Raw genomic sequence first — 15,216 nt, 5'->3', positions numbered from 1 at the left:
GCAGTAACAATATTTGTAGCTACTGACTTTTATTTGTTTCTGAAAGAGTCTTGAGCTCTGCTTTAAGAGGGATTGTAGACATTGGGAGTAAGTAAAAGGTCCCAACAACAGTGGGAATAAATAATGCCCCATCAGTGGTGTCATTGGGTGGAATTGTGTCCCACTGTTGGTGTCATTGGGAAGATGTGTGCTCTATCTTTGATGTAATTGGGGGAAATTATGCCCTATTGTTGGTATTAGTGGATGAAAATAGTACCCCAAGGACCAGATAAGAGCAAGTAAGGGGCAATGAGATGTGTAGTGTAACAAGTAAGGCCCCTTTCACACATGCGGACAGTATGTCCGTATTTCATCCATCCGTTTGCGGATGAAATATGGACATACATGCATCCCTATGGGATAGCGGGTGTCTGCGGATAAACATCCGCAGACACCCGCTATTGTCCGCCTCCGCAACTGTCCGATTCTGCAGACGGAGGAAAATCCTATTTTTCTATCCATCTGCAGAGCGGATCGGATGAACACGGACAGATCCCCATAGAGGAGAGTGGAGAGCTGACAGGGCGGTCCCTGCACAGTGTGCAGAGACCGCCCTGTCCGCCGTCGGCTCAGCGGGGACAACGGAGCGATCCCCGCTGAGCGAGCGGATCATCACGGGGCGGATCATTACTGATCCATCCTGTGTGAAAGGGGCCTATCATGCACTGCTGTTGAAAAAATAAATAAAAATGAAAGTGAGGGGGAAAGGAGAGGCCCAGCTGCTCATGGAGGTAATAAGGTGGCCAAAAAACACACAGGAGTTGATTTACTAAAACTGGAGAGTGCAAGATCTGGTGTAGCTTTGCATAGAAACCAATCAGCTTCCAGGATTTTTGTTGTTGTTGTCATAGCTGTGACATTAACCACTAGGCGTCCGCTCTATAGCTGAAAGACGGCTGCAGAGCGGACGCCAATTGCTGGGAGGCCGTCCCTGGACGGCCTCCTGTTTACTTCTGCAATGCGCGCTCCCACGAGCGTGCATCAGGGAAGTTCTGTGCTGGCCATGTCCCCCGGACACAGCCAGTCACAGATCGCTGTAAAGGGACAATCACAGCGGCCGTTTACAGTGCGATCCGTGTTCCCAATGAGAGATGATCTCATATGTAAACATATGAGATCATCTGTCAGCGCCACACTCCCTACTCACACAGACAGCACGTGAGGAGGGAGAGATGAACGGCTGCAGCAGCCGTAAGTAATGTCCCCAGTGTGTCATCTGTCCCCTGTGTGCCAGTGCCATCTGTCCCCAGTGTGCCATCTGCCCCCAGTGTGCCAGTGACATCTGTCCCCAGTGTGCCATCTGTCCCCAGTGTGCCAGTGCCATCTGTTCCCAGTGTGCCATCTGTCCCCAGTGTGCAAGTGCCATCTGTCCCCAGTGTGCCACCTGTCATTGCCATCTGTCCCCAGTGTGCCAGTGCCATCTGTCCCCAGTGTGCCAGTGCCATCTGTCCCCAGTGTGCCGCCTGTCATTGGCATCTGTCCCCAGTGTGCCACCTGTCATTGCCATCTGTCCCCAGTGTGCCACCTGTCAGTGCCATCTGTCCCCACTGCCACCTGTCAGTGCCATCTGTCCCCAGCTCCATTTGCCCCAGTGCCACCTGTCAGTGCCATTTGCCCCGATGCCACCTGTCAGTGGCATCTGTCCACAGTGCCACGTATAAGTGCCATCTGTGATCAATGCCACGTATAATGCCATCTGTGATCAGTGCCACATCAGTGCCACGTGTCATCAGTGCCACGTGTCATCAGTGCCACGTGTCATCTGACAGTGCCATATCACTGTCACATGTCATCAGTGACACATATTAGTGCCATCTGTCATCAGTGCCACGTATTAGTGCCATCTGTCAGTATCACGTATTAGTGCCACGTGTCATCAGTGCCACATATTAGTGCCATCTGTCATCAGTGCCACGTATTAGTGCCATCTGTCATTGCCATGTATTAGTGCCACGTGTCATCAGTGCCACATATTAGTGCCATCTGTCATCAGTGCCACATATTAGTGCCACATGTCATCAGTGCCACATATTAGTGCCACGTGTCATCAGTGCCACGTATTAGTGCCATCTGTCAGTGCCACGTGTCATCAGTGCCACATATTAGTGCCATCTGTGTCACGTGTCATCCGTGCCACGTATTAGAGGTATCTGTCATCAGTGCCACCTGTCATCAGTGCCACATCAGTGCCACGTATCAGTGCCACGTCAGTGTCATTGTCCTGGTGCTCCAGGGCCTTCAAAAGTGTAATAGGTAGTCAACAAGTTAGATGTGTAATTTATGCTCCTAGAACACGTGATGGCGCTCCCTGCATGTTGAGCCTCTCTATGTGGCCAGGCTGTGGAAAAGTCCCACACATGTGGTATCATAATACTCAGGAGGAGTAGCAGAATTTCTTTTTGGGCATTATTTGTGGTATACACATGCCATGTGAGAGAAATAACCCATTACAATGACAATTTTGTGAAAAAAAAAAAAAAAATCTTCATTTTGCAAAGAATTGTGGGAAAAAAATGACGACACCAAAAAGCTCACTATTCCTCTTACTAAATACCTTGGAATGTCTACTTTCAAAAAAGGGGTCACTTGGGGGGGGGGGGGTATTTGTACTTTCCTGGCTTGTTCGGGGTAACAAGAAATGAGATCGGCCACCAGTACATCAGATGTGATCAATTTTTTATGATTTGCACCACAGCTTGTAGACTCTCTAACTTTCACAAAGACCAAATAATATCCACAAATTTGGGTTATTTTTACCAAAGATATGTAGCAGTATAAATTGTGGCCAAAATTTATGAAAAAAAAATTATTTGCAAAATTTTATCACAGAAACAAAGAAAAATGCGTTTTTTTTTTTCAAAATGTTTTCATTTATAGCGCAAAAAATAAAAAAACCCAGAGGTGATCAAATAACACCAAAAGAAAGCTCTATTTGTGGGAAAAAAGGACAAAAAATTTATTTGGGTATAGTGTTACATGACTGAGTAATTGTCATTCAAACTGTGAGAACACCGAAAGCCGAAAATTGGTCTGGTCACGAGGGGTGTTTAAGTGCCCAGTTGTCAAGTGGTTAAAGGTTCATTAAAAAAATAATAACAATGATGCTATACTTTCTTGCTCTGTTGTTTTGCACAGAGCAGCCTCAATCCTCCTCTTTTCAGGTCCCCCGCCAATGCACCTTGTTTCTTCTATTTAGCCAGTGCCCCCAATAGCAAGCCGCTTGCTCTGGGGGCACAGGTGTGTGCTTGCCCCTGAGCCTTGCCTTATGCATCCATAAGATGCACAGAGCTGCAGCTCCTTCTCTCTTCATTGGTTTACTGGCTGTGATTGACAATAGCAGGAGCCAATGGCTCCAGTTGCTAGCTCAGCCAATAAGTAATGAGAGACCTGGGAGAAGCTCAGCTCTTGTGCACATCGCTGGATCCAGAGGGAGCTCAGGTGAGTATTAAGGGGGGGGGGGGGGGGTGGAGGGGCCACTGCACACAGAAGGTTTTTTTTTTACCTTCATGCATAGAATTCATGAAAGGATATTATTATTATTATTATTATTATTATAATACATGATTTATATAGTGCCAACAGTTTATGCAGCACTTTACAATGTATAGGGGGGACAACACAATTACAGTACAATACAAAAGGTACAGGAGGGCCCTGCTCATAGAGCTTACATTCTAAAGGGAGGGGGTGGTACAAAAGGTTAAAGCTGCAGAGAATGATTTCATGGGGGTGGATATGGACACTTTACAGTTTGTTTTTTTAACTGATCAACTAATGCCGGAGAATGAAGCAGTGAATAGATTTCACTGCTTCATAAAAGGACACCTAAATGTCTCCTGTATTTATCACAAATGTTATACAAAAAATGAATAACATTTTAACCCTTGCACTTTGTTGATATATTTTCTTTGCCACCTTGAAAAGTCCCATGGAGCTTTTATAGTCATATCCTCACCCCCCTGTATTTTTTCTCATCTCATGAGCTTACAACCTGCTTTTCAAACCACTATTAACTTCCTGCCACATACCATCCGGGGGATGGGTAATTACTGACATTTTAGAGCAATTTATAAAGGCTGTACACCACAGTACATAGGGATGCCTCCTTGATAAACTCACCGATCACTAGATTTAGCACTCTGTTAACTAGTAACATTTGTGAATATCAGTACTTACAGGAGTAGCAGTGAGGTGTGTACAGTGATTTAAATACAGTGTATATCACATACAAAAGAAATTATATGTTTAGCTATATCTAAAAGTGTATCTGTTGCAGACATTTATGCTTGTAAAGTAAAGTAAAAAAAAAAAAAAAAAAAAAATATATATATATATATATATATATATATATATATATTAACAAATACATATAAAAAAAAAAAAAAAAAAAATATATATATATATATATATATATATATATATATATATATATATATATATATATATATATATATATATAATTTATTTTCCTTTTCTTTACAAGCATAAATGTCTGCAACAGATACACTTTTAGATATAGCTAAACATATAATTTCTTATATATGTTTAGCTTCTTATATACAAATATATATGTTTATGTGTTATATATATATATATATATATATATATATATATATATATATATGTGTGTGTGTGTGTGTGTATGTGTATATATATGTGTATGTATATATATATATATATATTTATATCATATATAAATATATATATATATAAATAAACACACATACTGTGTATATATATATATATATATATATATATATATATATATATATATATATATATACACACGCATGCGTTTTATGACACAATACTTCACAGAGCTTTCACATATTTTCTGTTCTGATCCTTTAGAATATTTTGCTGCCAGGGTATTGTATTTGCAGGACATGTAAAGGAAAGGTTAAAAATGGAATTTCATATATATAAAATAATAATAATAATATATGTAAAAATAGTTATCTATGCACATAGCTGGGTGTGTCCCACAAAACCCTAAAACAAAATACTAGGGGTTACAGCACAGTGATCATAACTGATTGCCCCATCCAAAAAGAATCCCTTTTAATAATTACTGACCTGCAGTTGGCTTGAACGTGTATTGCAGTATATGCAACTATGGGGGTTATTTACTGAGCCATAGACTTCTGTTATTACCTGCGGGTTGGTGAGCTTTCAGAAAGTGCACCACACCTGCAGGATATAATAAAAGTCTATGGCAATCCCAGTTGGGGTGGCTTGCATGTCTCCCTTGTTCCCTCTGGAACAAAATCAGATTTTGATACTCTGCCGACCCTGCTCAATCTTATTATTCTATAGCAAATAAAGAATTTATTGTCACTAATTTGCTCTGATCAATGGTTTATCACAACCCTTCAGGGCATTAATTAGCATTGTTATGTTATAAATATGTTGTTACATTAACATCGCTGTTACCTTCCTAAATTTTGTTTTTGATAAACCCTACTGAAGGGCTATGTTGGCTCCCGGTTTGGGATATTTATTTCTCCATTGTTTTGTTATTTTGATGAAAATTTTTCAATAAAAATATTGAACAAGAAAAAAAAGTCTGTTTCCTTGGTAGATCATATAGAGTTTTTTTTGTTTGTACAATTAAACTTTAACAAAAAACTGGAAGCTGTTTGGTTTCTATACAAATTTGCTCCAGATTTTGCACTCTCCAGTTTTAGTAAATCAACCCCAATGCTACCTGTTGTTTCTATAGACACATATGATTGGTGCAATTGCATCACCTGTACATAATACAACCATTGCCTTAAAAAAAAAAAAAAACTCATTCTAGATCAGTGTTGCCAACCTCCTACTCCTAAGGCATTTTTACTGTCAAAACATGGAAAATTTACTGACCAGCACATTTTTTACTGGCAACCTGAGAAATTACAGAACTCCTATTGAAAACTAAAACAGTGAATATTTAAACCAGTGATTCTCAACCAGGGTTCCTCCCAAGGTTGCTAGGGGTTCCTTCAGCATTGGGCAATTTCTGCCTCTCAGATAAGTTCCCACTGACACCATTGATCTTTTTAGCTATCTGTAAGGAGGTAATTCTTTCCAATGACCACAAGTGTTAATACCATTCTTCTCACTGACCATCACACTAATGTATCATGAGTTGTAGATTTCTAATTTTTAGCAGGGTTTCCCTCAAGACCGGAGAACTATTTCAAGGGTTCCTCTGTGTTGAAAAGGTTGAGAAAGGCTGGTTTAAACAGTATAAACATGACATGGAAACACTGACAATACCTATAACAATGTCATTTACTTGATTTACATCTAAAAAGTCAACACAGCATGAAATTACCTATTTACTAGCAGTTGTAAAAAAAATCACTGATTGTTACAAACTGTCAGTACATTTACAGGTGGTTGGCAACCCTGTTCTAGATCTTCTCTACTGATAATCTGCTAATGTATGAACTTTACCTATATACCTGCATACATCTTCAACCGGTAGAGTGCCAGCTGGGATTGTATGTTACATACTAATGCCTTTCATGAGCAAGACATTGTGCAGGGGTCTGGGACATTCTGTGGGGACCGTCTATGGATTGTTGGGTAGACTGGACCACACACAGAGGGGAAGTCAGGGAATCATGATGTTTGATATCTGTACACGGATCATGCCCAGTGTGCTTTCCATTCACCCCTATACTGACCCTACTCATTCCATAAGAGACAACCAAAATTCCCCAACGCTATCTGTACAAGGAGGTGGATTGTGGAGCTGAGCAGGAAAAAGTCATATTCACAAAATGTATCTAACATGTATTAATGTATATACATTGATTGATTTATTCTTTCTTTATTTGTGTTATTTTTAACAGATGTGCTCTGAACACCAAAACATGAAGATTGCTACCCCCCAGTCTCTGAGACAAAGGCATATACATGTAAGTATTAATCCGAATCATTACATGGTCCCATCTCCTCCCCCACCCATTGCAGGTTTCATGGATGTGCCAGCATTTCATCACCAGACAGTAAATACCCGTTTGCCAATAGTGAAACATTGCTGAACAGCCACAAAGAGGGTAATAAAAATGTGTGTTGTCATAGACAAGAATAGAACATACACACACATGTGCAATAAGAATGCCACTGCAATTCAAACAAGTCAGATGGAGGTATGTATATGTAGCTAGGATGTCATGAGGGAGGACGTGCCATGAAAAATACTTTGTACACGTTTAATCAATAATTCCTTGTAGTGTTAATGTTAAAATAAAATAAAATAAATACAAATAAATTAATGTTTTAAAAAAATAATTCCTTGTAGTATTAATGTTAAAATAAAATAAATACAAATAAATTAATGTTAAAAAAAGAATTCCTTGTAGTATTACTGTTAAAATAAAATAAAATAAATACAAATAAATTAATGTTTAAAAAAGAATTCCGTGTAGTATTAATGTTAAAATAAAATAAAATAAATAAAAATAAGGAGACAATACAGTTATAAACACATATAATAAGTAATAAAAACATATATTGAGGGAACTGTCCATAATATCCACATCTGTAATAAGATGAAGCAAATTGGCATCAATTGGGCGATGCTGCTAATAATTCCTTTCAACCAGATAATACAAAGGAGGCTATGCAGTCGTTGAAGTGCAGAATTCCTTGTAGTATTAATGTTAAAATAAAATAAAATAAATACAAATACATTAATGTTAAAAAAAAAATTCCTTGTAGTATTACTGTTAAAATAAAATAAAATAAAAATAATGTTAAAAAAAAGAATTCCTTGTAGAATTAATGTTAAAATAAAAATAAATAAATTAATGTTTAAAAAAAAAAAAAAATTCCTTATAGTGATATAAGTGAAATTCACACAAGTCAGACAAAGCGTAATATATTAGAACTGAAAATATCTTCATTTTTACAGAGCTTAGATTGTGCATTAGAGATACTCCAACAACTATGTAATGCAGGGGTCTGCCTGGTTGGCTACAAATTGACTGCATAAATAAAAGTAGGTCCCGATATGACATCGTTTTGGTTGATTGGACAAAGAATATGCTGTCAGATTGTATGGTTTATGGTGATCCTAAGTATATTGGACTGTCATAGATAAGTGAGGTGCCCTGTCAATTGTTTAGCACTTCAAGGACTGCACAACCTCCTTTGTATTGTCTGGTTGAAAGGAATTATTAGCAGCATCGCCCAATTGATGCCAATTTGCTTCATCTTATTACAAATGTGGATATTATGGAAAGTTCTCTGAATATGTATTTTTATTACTTATTAGGTTGTGTTTTTTTTTTAACCACGTATTCAATCAAATGCAACAATCTCCTTTTTCTGTTGATTTATTGTTCATTATTGCGTAACAGCTCCCCATATAATTTTTTTTTTAACTTTTTAACAGGTAGCTTTTCCTTATTTACTAGACTCGGTGATCATACAATTCGCCAAGTAAACAGTTCCAAAAGCAATCAAACTAGCTTTAGGCATCAAAGAGAACATCATTTTACAGGTATTATTTTTTAACAGTGGTATAGGTGCACAATCAAATGGCAGATGTTAATATAATTTTCCTCCAATCATTGTAGTGACAGGGTTCATTTGCTAATGATTATTGCATATTTTATTTATTTATTTATTTATTACGTTGCATGTGATACTAAAAGAGTAAATTCATCAAAGTAAAATATATAACAAATTGGTTAATACAACAATAAATACTGCCCAAAAATTAGTTAAAAGATAAGTCATAAGTCAGTTCATTATCTGTAGGTGGTTGATTTATTTATTTTTTTATTAGGAATGTACAACGTAACCAATGGGGTACTCTTGCATTGGCCGGTAAGTTAAAAGAATACAAAGTATCAGTGTGGAAATATTATGCCCGGGCTCAGGAATGTAAATACTTTGTATCATTTCATTAGAAAGAAATCGTTCTATGAAGGCGCATTTTAGTTTGCCAGGATTTTTGAGTGACTGCTCTCACTGAGCAATTCCTTCTGGTGCAGTAAATGCTATAAAAAAAATGCAAAAAGATTTATCAAATCTATTTACTATTTTACATAAATAATAATAACATTGAAACAAATATATCTCAGTTTTTTTTCACTACTTACTATTTATATATATATATATATATATATATATATATATATATATATATATATATATATATATATATATATATATATATATATATATAGTTTATGTTTTATATATTTATATATGTAGTAAATAAATAAACTGTTTCTTTCTTAAAAAAAAAAAAAAAAATTGCAAAAAGTTATGCTAAATAATGCATACTATACATATGTATTTTTTTTTTTTTTTTTTTTTTTTTTTAGCAAGTTGACTATTTTCTAGATAAACGCCACACAAGGTATTTAAAGGCAAAAATTTATGTGGTATTTAATAAATTGACCCAATAATTAAACCACCCAAAAAGTTGAGGGTGGGTCAATGCAAAAAGCAAGGTCGCATCATCTGTGTTCTGTACAGAACTCTTACCTTCCCATAAATCCTGTGTTCTCTTTCTGGAGAAACATGAGAATTATCAAATATTTGGACCTGTGACATGCTGTTTGTGTGATTGTCGGATAGTACCAAGATCAGGCGATCTGGTAGGGAAACCAGAAGAGCGATAGGACTGAAGGAGACATCTATGACAGTAGGCTCAGTTTATAGTATTTAAAAAAAGGTGACAGTTATTTTTATTTTAATTTAATAGGATTTGAAAATTACAAGCACAAGGCTAAAGTAAAGATCCTCTGGTGTTAACCTTTTATGAATTGATCCTATACAGGCATACCCCACTTTTAAGTACACAATGGCCTTTATTTACTAAAGCTGGAAAGTGCAAAATCAGGCTCACTTCTGCATAGAAACCAATGAGCTTCTAACCTCAGCTTATTCAATTAAGCTTTGGTAATAAAACCTGGAAGCTGATTGGTTTCTATGCAGAAGTAAGCCTGATTTTGCACTTTCCAGCTTTAGTAAATAACCCCCATTGTGTACTTAAAAGTGGGGTATGCCTGTATGTGTTTATTATTATTCTTTTTTTTTTTTTTTTTTAATCTTTATTTATTTTTCCAACAGTATAACAATTATTATCCAATGGTACAATCCGTCCATTTATGTACATTTCTTACAGCTTTCTTGGTTTGTTCCTATACCGTCTGACCCTTAAATCCCTTTCCAACTTCAACCCCCCACCCTCCCACCCCCCCCTCCCCCTCCTGGCCTGTTTCTCTTGGGGTTCATGATTATTTCGTTTCAATCAGTTACTTATTTTTCGTGCTATTGAGTTATTTCTTCCATATATCGCCATGATTTTTTAAATTTTTCCCAGGGTTCCCATTTCCCCAGTCCCTCCTCTTTGGCTGTTAAATCCTCTCCCTCTTCCTCATAACATTCCAACTGTTGTATTTGGTTTACTCCGGCGATCCAATCCTGTATTTTAGGACTCTCCTTCTCTCGCCATTTTTTTGGGATTAGGCTTTTTGCGGTATCGAGTAATATGGGGATTATCGTGGCGCTATATTGTTTTATTGATTCCTCTGTCCCATGAAACAAGATGATCCACGGATCTTCTCTTACTTCTTTTTTTGTTACTACTTTTGTTATATCAATAATCTTCCTCCAAAAATCTTTAATTATGGGACAGTCCCACCATATATGACCCATATTCCCAATTTTCTTACAACCCCGCCAGCACTCCGAGGATTGGTCAGTTCCGAACTTGCTCAGTCTGTCAGGGGTGACATACCATCTTGCCAGACACTTATAATTTGTCTCTATCAATTTATTCCCCCCCCCCCCCCCTGTACTAATTTAAATATTTTCTTTCTAATTTGAGTGTTACATTGTGACCCCAAGTCGTTTTCCCATTTTTTGATGAATGCCGGGTCCTCCAGTTCGTCTCCCTCTGAAAGTATTTTGTAAATTTTACCAATGTTATTTTTTGATTTTACTCTCTGACAGAGGCGTTCAAAGGGCCTTAATGCTTCTTCGTCTCGTAAGGGTTGAGGCAATCTTGCTACGAACTGACGTAGCTGGAGTAACCGCCAGGCATCGATCCTCATCAATTCAATATCCTCCCTTAGTGCTTGAAAAGTGTTTAATTTATCTTTTACAAGTATATCTTTTAATTGTGCATTTTTTTTTTTTAAATCCAATTCCCCCCTATTTCTTGTTTTCCCGGTGGAAAATATTCGTTTTCTTTTAAATAAATCAAAGGTGAATTATACCCCCATTTATTTTGTGTGTGTGTTCGATCCCAAATTTTAAATACGTGCCGTGTTATTTCATGTGTGTTAGGTCCTACTGTCCTATATTGTGGCGGATTCCATATTACTCTCCCTAATTGTGTTTGACATAGTGTATTTTCTAAGCTAACCCATCTCTTTTCATTTGATTCTTTCGCCCACTCTACCACCCGTGAAAGAACCACTGCCAGGGGAGGGCTGGGCTGGGGGGCAGGGATGCAATTGCCCCCTGGGCTGCTCTGATATGCTGTGGCAAAAGCTGCTGTGCCATCAGCTCAAGAGCACACATGCGCAGATCTTGAGCTGGCCGAGTCCAGTAATGTGATCCAGCGATGTCTTCATTTTAGGGCTGACAGTCTGTGTTACACAGCACAGCCCCGCCCAGCCCCTCCCTCCTCCACACCATTGGCTGGCAGAGGCAGGACCTGCTTCTTTCCCCGCCCACACTCTGGGGCAGCCCATGTGCTGTCTGTGAGGAGGATGTGTGGGCGGGAAAGTTCAATCTGAGCAGTCGGCTGGAATCCAGTGAGGCTCCTGGGAGGCTGAGACCATCCAAGTAAGTGAACTCCTCCCTCCCCCACTCTGCAGCCAAAGAGTTTTTTTTCTTTTTTCCTAGCAGCCTGAGCAATACCTTCTAGGTGGTATTATGTGGGCTCACACTGGAATGCTGCGGTTTGGCTGCAGTGCTGGTGTCCTGGCAGTCTTCCTGCATGTTGTCCTTGGTCCCATAGAGGCTGCACATTTTTACTGCATGTTCTGAAAGTGCACAAAACGTCCTGCATGCTGCATCTTTGGTGCAATTCCAGAAAATGCAGCAAAAATGTGCAACCTAAAAGAAGTCTGGGGGACTGTGAAAGCCGCCAGTACACTCGCACTGCAGCACACTAAAGGCTTGTATTCACTTGCAGCAGCCACTCCTCTAAAAAGTGATCCATGCTCAGGTCACTTTTCAGAGGCATTTGACAGGCAGTGAAGAGTTGATATTACATTTCATCCCTGCTTGTTTTAACCCTCTAAATGCCAATCCCTGCAGGTAATTATACGGTTCACTTTGAACTCCACCTCATTTCCATTACTCTCTGTAGGTATTAGATGTGCTCTCACCTTATTGTTTGCACATCTAATATCCAAGGGTACTTTCACACTGGGGCGGTGTGGGCAGTAGTGGTAAAGCATTGCTCGTTTTAGCAGCGCTAGCGGGGCACTTTTGAAACCCACTAGCAGCTCAAGAAAGAGTTAAAACCGCCTGTGTTGCTCATTTCAGTGGGCAGGGCACCTCTCCCAAACTGCCCCAATAATGCTGCTTGCAGGACTTTTCAGAACGTCCTACAAGCGCACCGCCTCATTGTGAGGGCACTCGGGGCTTTCACACCAGGGTGGCATGAGAGGCAGTTTACAGGTGCTATTTTTAGCACTAAAACGCCTGTAAAGCACCTTCAGTGTGAAAGGACCCTAAAAAGAGTTCTGGAAATAAGGTGGAGTTCAAAGTGAATTTCTACACCTAAGTGGAGCGCTCCTTTCAGAAGATTTGAGGATATTATTAAACAGAGACTGGTGGACTTAGGCCACCATAGACAGATTGAAATTCTGCTGTTCAGCAGAAATTTCAATCAATCTATGTGCAGACTGGCTGCACAGAATTCGATCTATCAACTGACAATACAACCAGCTTGTCTTTATTTCTTTTTTTTTGTGATCACTGCTGGCTGCTAAGCTGCCGGCAGCGATCACTGTATTCTGTATTCTGATGGCTTGAAAACTTTCACCTCAGAGCACACACCCACACATGGCTCTTATGGATGCTTAGTAAATCAAGTGCCAGGCTTCCCTAGCATTACACCTGTGTGACTGCGACCAAGTCTGGGCACAAGCTAGCACAGGCTCCTGGAAACATGGGAAGGGTGGCCAGTAAGAGGAGAGCTGGGATATGACATTACTTGCCTCATATTCCTGCCACTCCTAAACCTGCTCCACTGCAGCACCAGGCCCACAATGCCCTTAATCTGGCTGGTGCCCCAGGGTGTGCACCTGCATGTGCTTTTCTCACTACCCGCAATTGACACAGGAGGAGCCTGCACCCTGGTGAATATGGTGGTCATGCAAGGGAGAAAGCAGGACTTGCATGTTTAGCCTGCTGAACTCGCTGTGACTCTCGGCTACTTTACTGGCTTGGCTTGCCCAGTGGTGTGGTGCTCACTCACCAGAGAAGCTCCAGACTCCACAGGTAGCACTTAGTGTGGCGGCAGTGACAGAACAGTCTTTAGTCTTCACCTTCCTGCAGTCTTATTGGTCTTTGTACTGGGTCTGGGGAAGGGGCAAGCTCTTTTTCTCAGTCTCTCTGGGGCAATCATGCAGTCTCTCTCTGGGAGACTGCTCCAAAATGATTGCCCCCACAGGGAGTGACTGCTTCACACTGCCTGCACAGAGAGTGACCGCTTCACACTGCCTGCACAGAGAGTGACCGCTTCACACTGCCTGCACAGAGAGTGACCGCTTCACACTGCCTGCACAGAGAGAGTGACCGCTTTACACTGCCTGCACAGAGAGAGTGACCGCTTCACACTGCCTGCATAGAGAGAGTGACCGCTTCACACTGCCTGCATAGAGAGAGTGACCGCTTCACACTGCCTGCACAGAGAGTGACCGCTTCACACTGCCTGCACAGAAAGTGACCAATTCACACTGCCCACACAGAGAGTGACTGCTTCACACTGCCTGCACAGAGAGTGACTGATTCACACTGCCTGCACAGAGAGAGTAACTGCTTCACACTGCCCGCACAGAGAGTGACCGCTTCACACTGCCCACACAGAGAGTGACCGGTTCACACTGCCCGCACAGAGAGTGACTGCTTCACACAGCCTGCACAGAGAGAGGGACCGCTTCACACTGCCTGCACAGAGAGAGTGACCGCTTCACACTGCCTGCACAGAGAGTGACTGCTTCACACTGCCTGCACAGAGAGTGACTGCTTCACACTGCCCGCACAGAAAGTGACCGCTTCACACTGCCCACACAGAGAGTGACTGCTTCACACTGCCTGCACAGAGAGTGACCGCTTCACACTGCCTGCACAGAGAGTGACTGCTTCACACTGCCTGCACAGAGAGTGACTGCTTCACATTGCCTGCACAGAAAGTGACCGCTTCACACTGCCCACACAGAGAGTGACTGCTTCACACTGCCTGCACAGAGAGTGACCGCTTCACACTGCCTGCACAGAGAGAGTAACTGCTTCACACTGCCCACACAGAGAGTGGCCGCTTCACACTGCCCGCACAGAGAGTGACTGCTTCACACTGCCTGCACAGAAAGTGACCGCTTCACACTGCCCACACAGAGAGTGACTGCTTCACACTGCCTGCACAGAGAGTGACCGCTTCACACTGCCTGCACAGAGAGTGACTGCTTCACACTGCCTGCACAGAGAGTGACTGCTTCACACTGCCTGCACAGAAAGTGACCGCTTCACACTGCCCACACAGAGAGTGACTGCTTCACACTGCCTGCACAGAGAGTGACCGCTTCACACTGCCTGCACAGAGAGAGTAACTGCTTCACACTGCCCACACAGAGAGTGGCCGCTTCACACTGCCCGCACAGAGAGTGACTGCTTCACACTGCCTGCACAGAGAGTGACTGCTTCACACTGCCTGCACAGAGAGTGACTGCTTCACACTGCCTGCACAGAGAGTGACTGCTTCACACTGCCTGCACAGAGAGCGACTGCTTCACACTGCCTGCACAGAGAGAGTGACTGCTTCACACTGCCTGCACAGAGAGAGTGACTGCTTCACACTGCCTGCACAGAGAGAGTGACTGCTTCACACTGCCTACACAGAGAGTGACCGCTTTACACTGCCCGCATAGAGAGTGACTGCTTCACACTGCCTGCACACAGAAAGTGACTGCTTCATACTGCCTACAC

At 41.0% G+C, this 15,216-nt stretch overlaps 1 long non-coding RNA gene across 4 annotated transcripts in view; it reads left to right on the top strand.

Moving 5' to 3' along the window:
- LOC143974098 (uncharacterized) overlaps window positions 1-15,216 on the top strand; it is a 141,473-nt gene that overhangs the window by 73,943 nt on the left and 52,314 nt on the right. For 2 of the 4 annotated variants that reach the window (XR_013272162.1, XR_013272164.1), the window contains exons 2-4: window positions 6,882-6,947; window positions 8,429-8,536; window positions 8,825-8,865. This is a non-coding gene — a long non-coding RNA (uncharacterized LOC143974098). The remainder of the gene's footprint in view (window positions 1-6,881; window positions 6,948-8,428; window positions 8,537-8,824; window positions 8,866-15,216) is intronic. The other 2 variants (XR_013272161.1, XR_013272163.1) reach the window with 1 other exon arrangement.

The sequence above is a fragment of the Lithobates pipiens genome, unplaced genomic scaffold (assembly GCF_037356315.1).
Source record: "Lithobates pipiens isolate NorthernLeopardFrog02 unplaced genomic scaffold, aLitPip1_a1.2 Scaffold_13, whole genome shotgun sequence".
NCBI lineage: Eukaryota > Metazoa > Chordata > Amphibia > Anura > Ranidae > Lithobates > Lithobates pipiens.
This window is presented reverse-complemented; position numbering and strand designations above follow the sequence as displayed.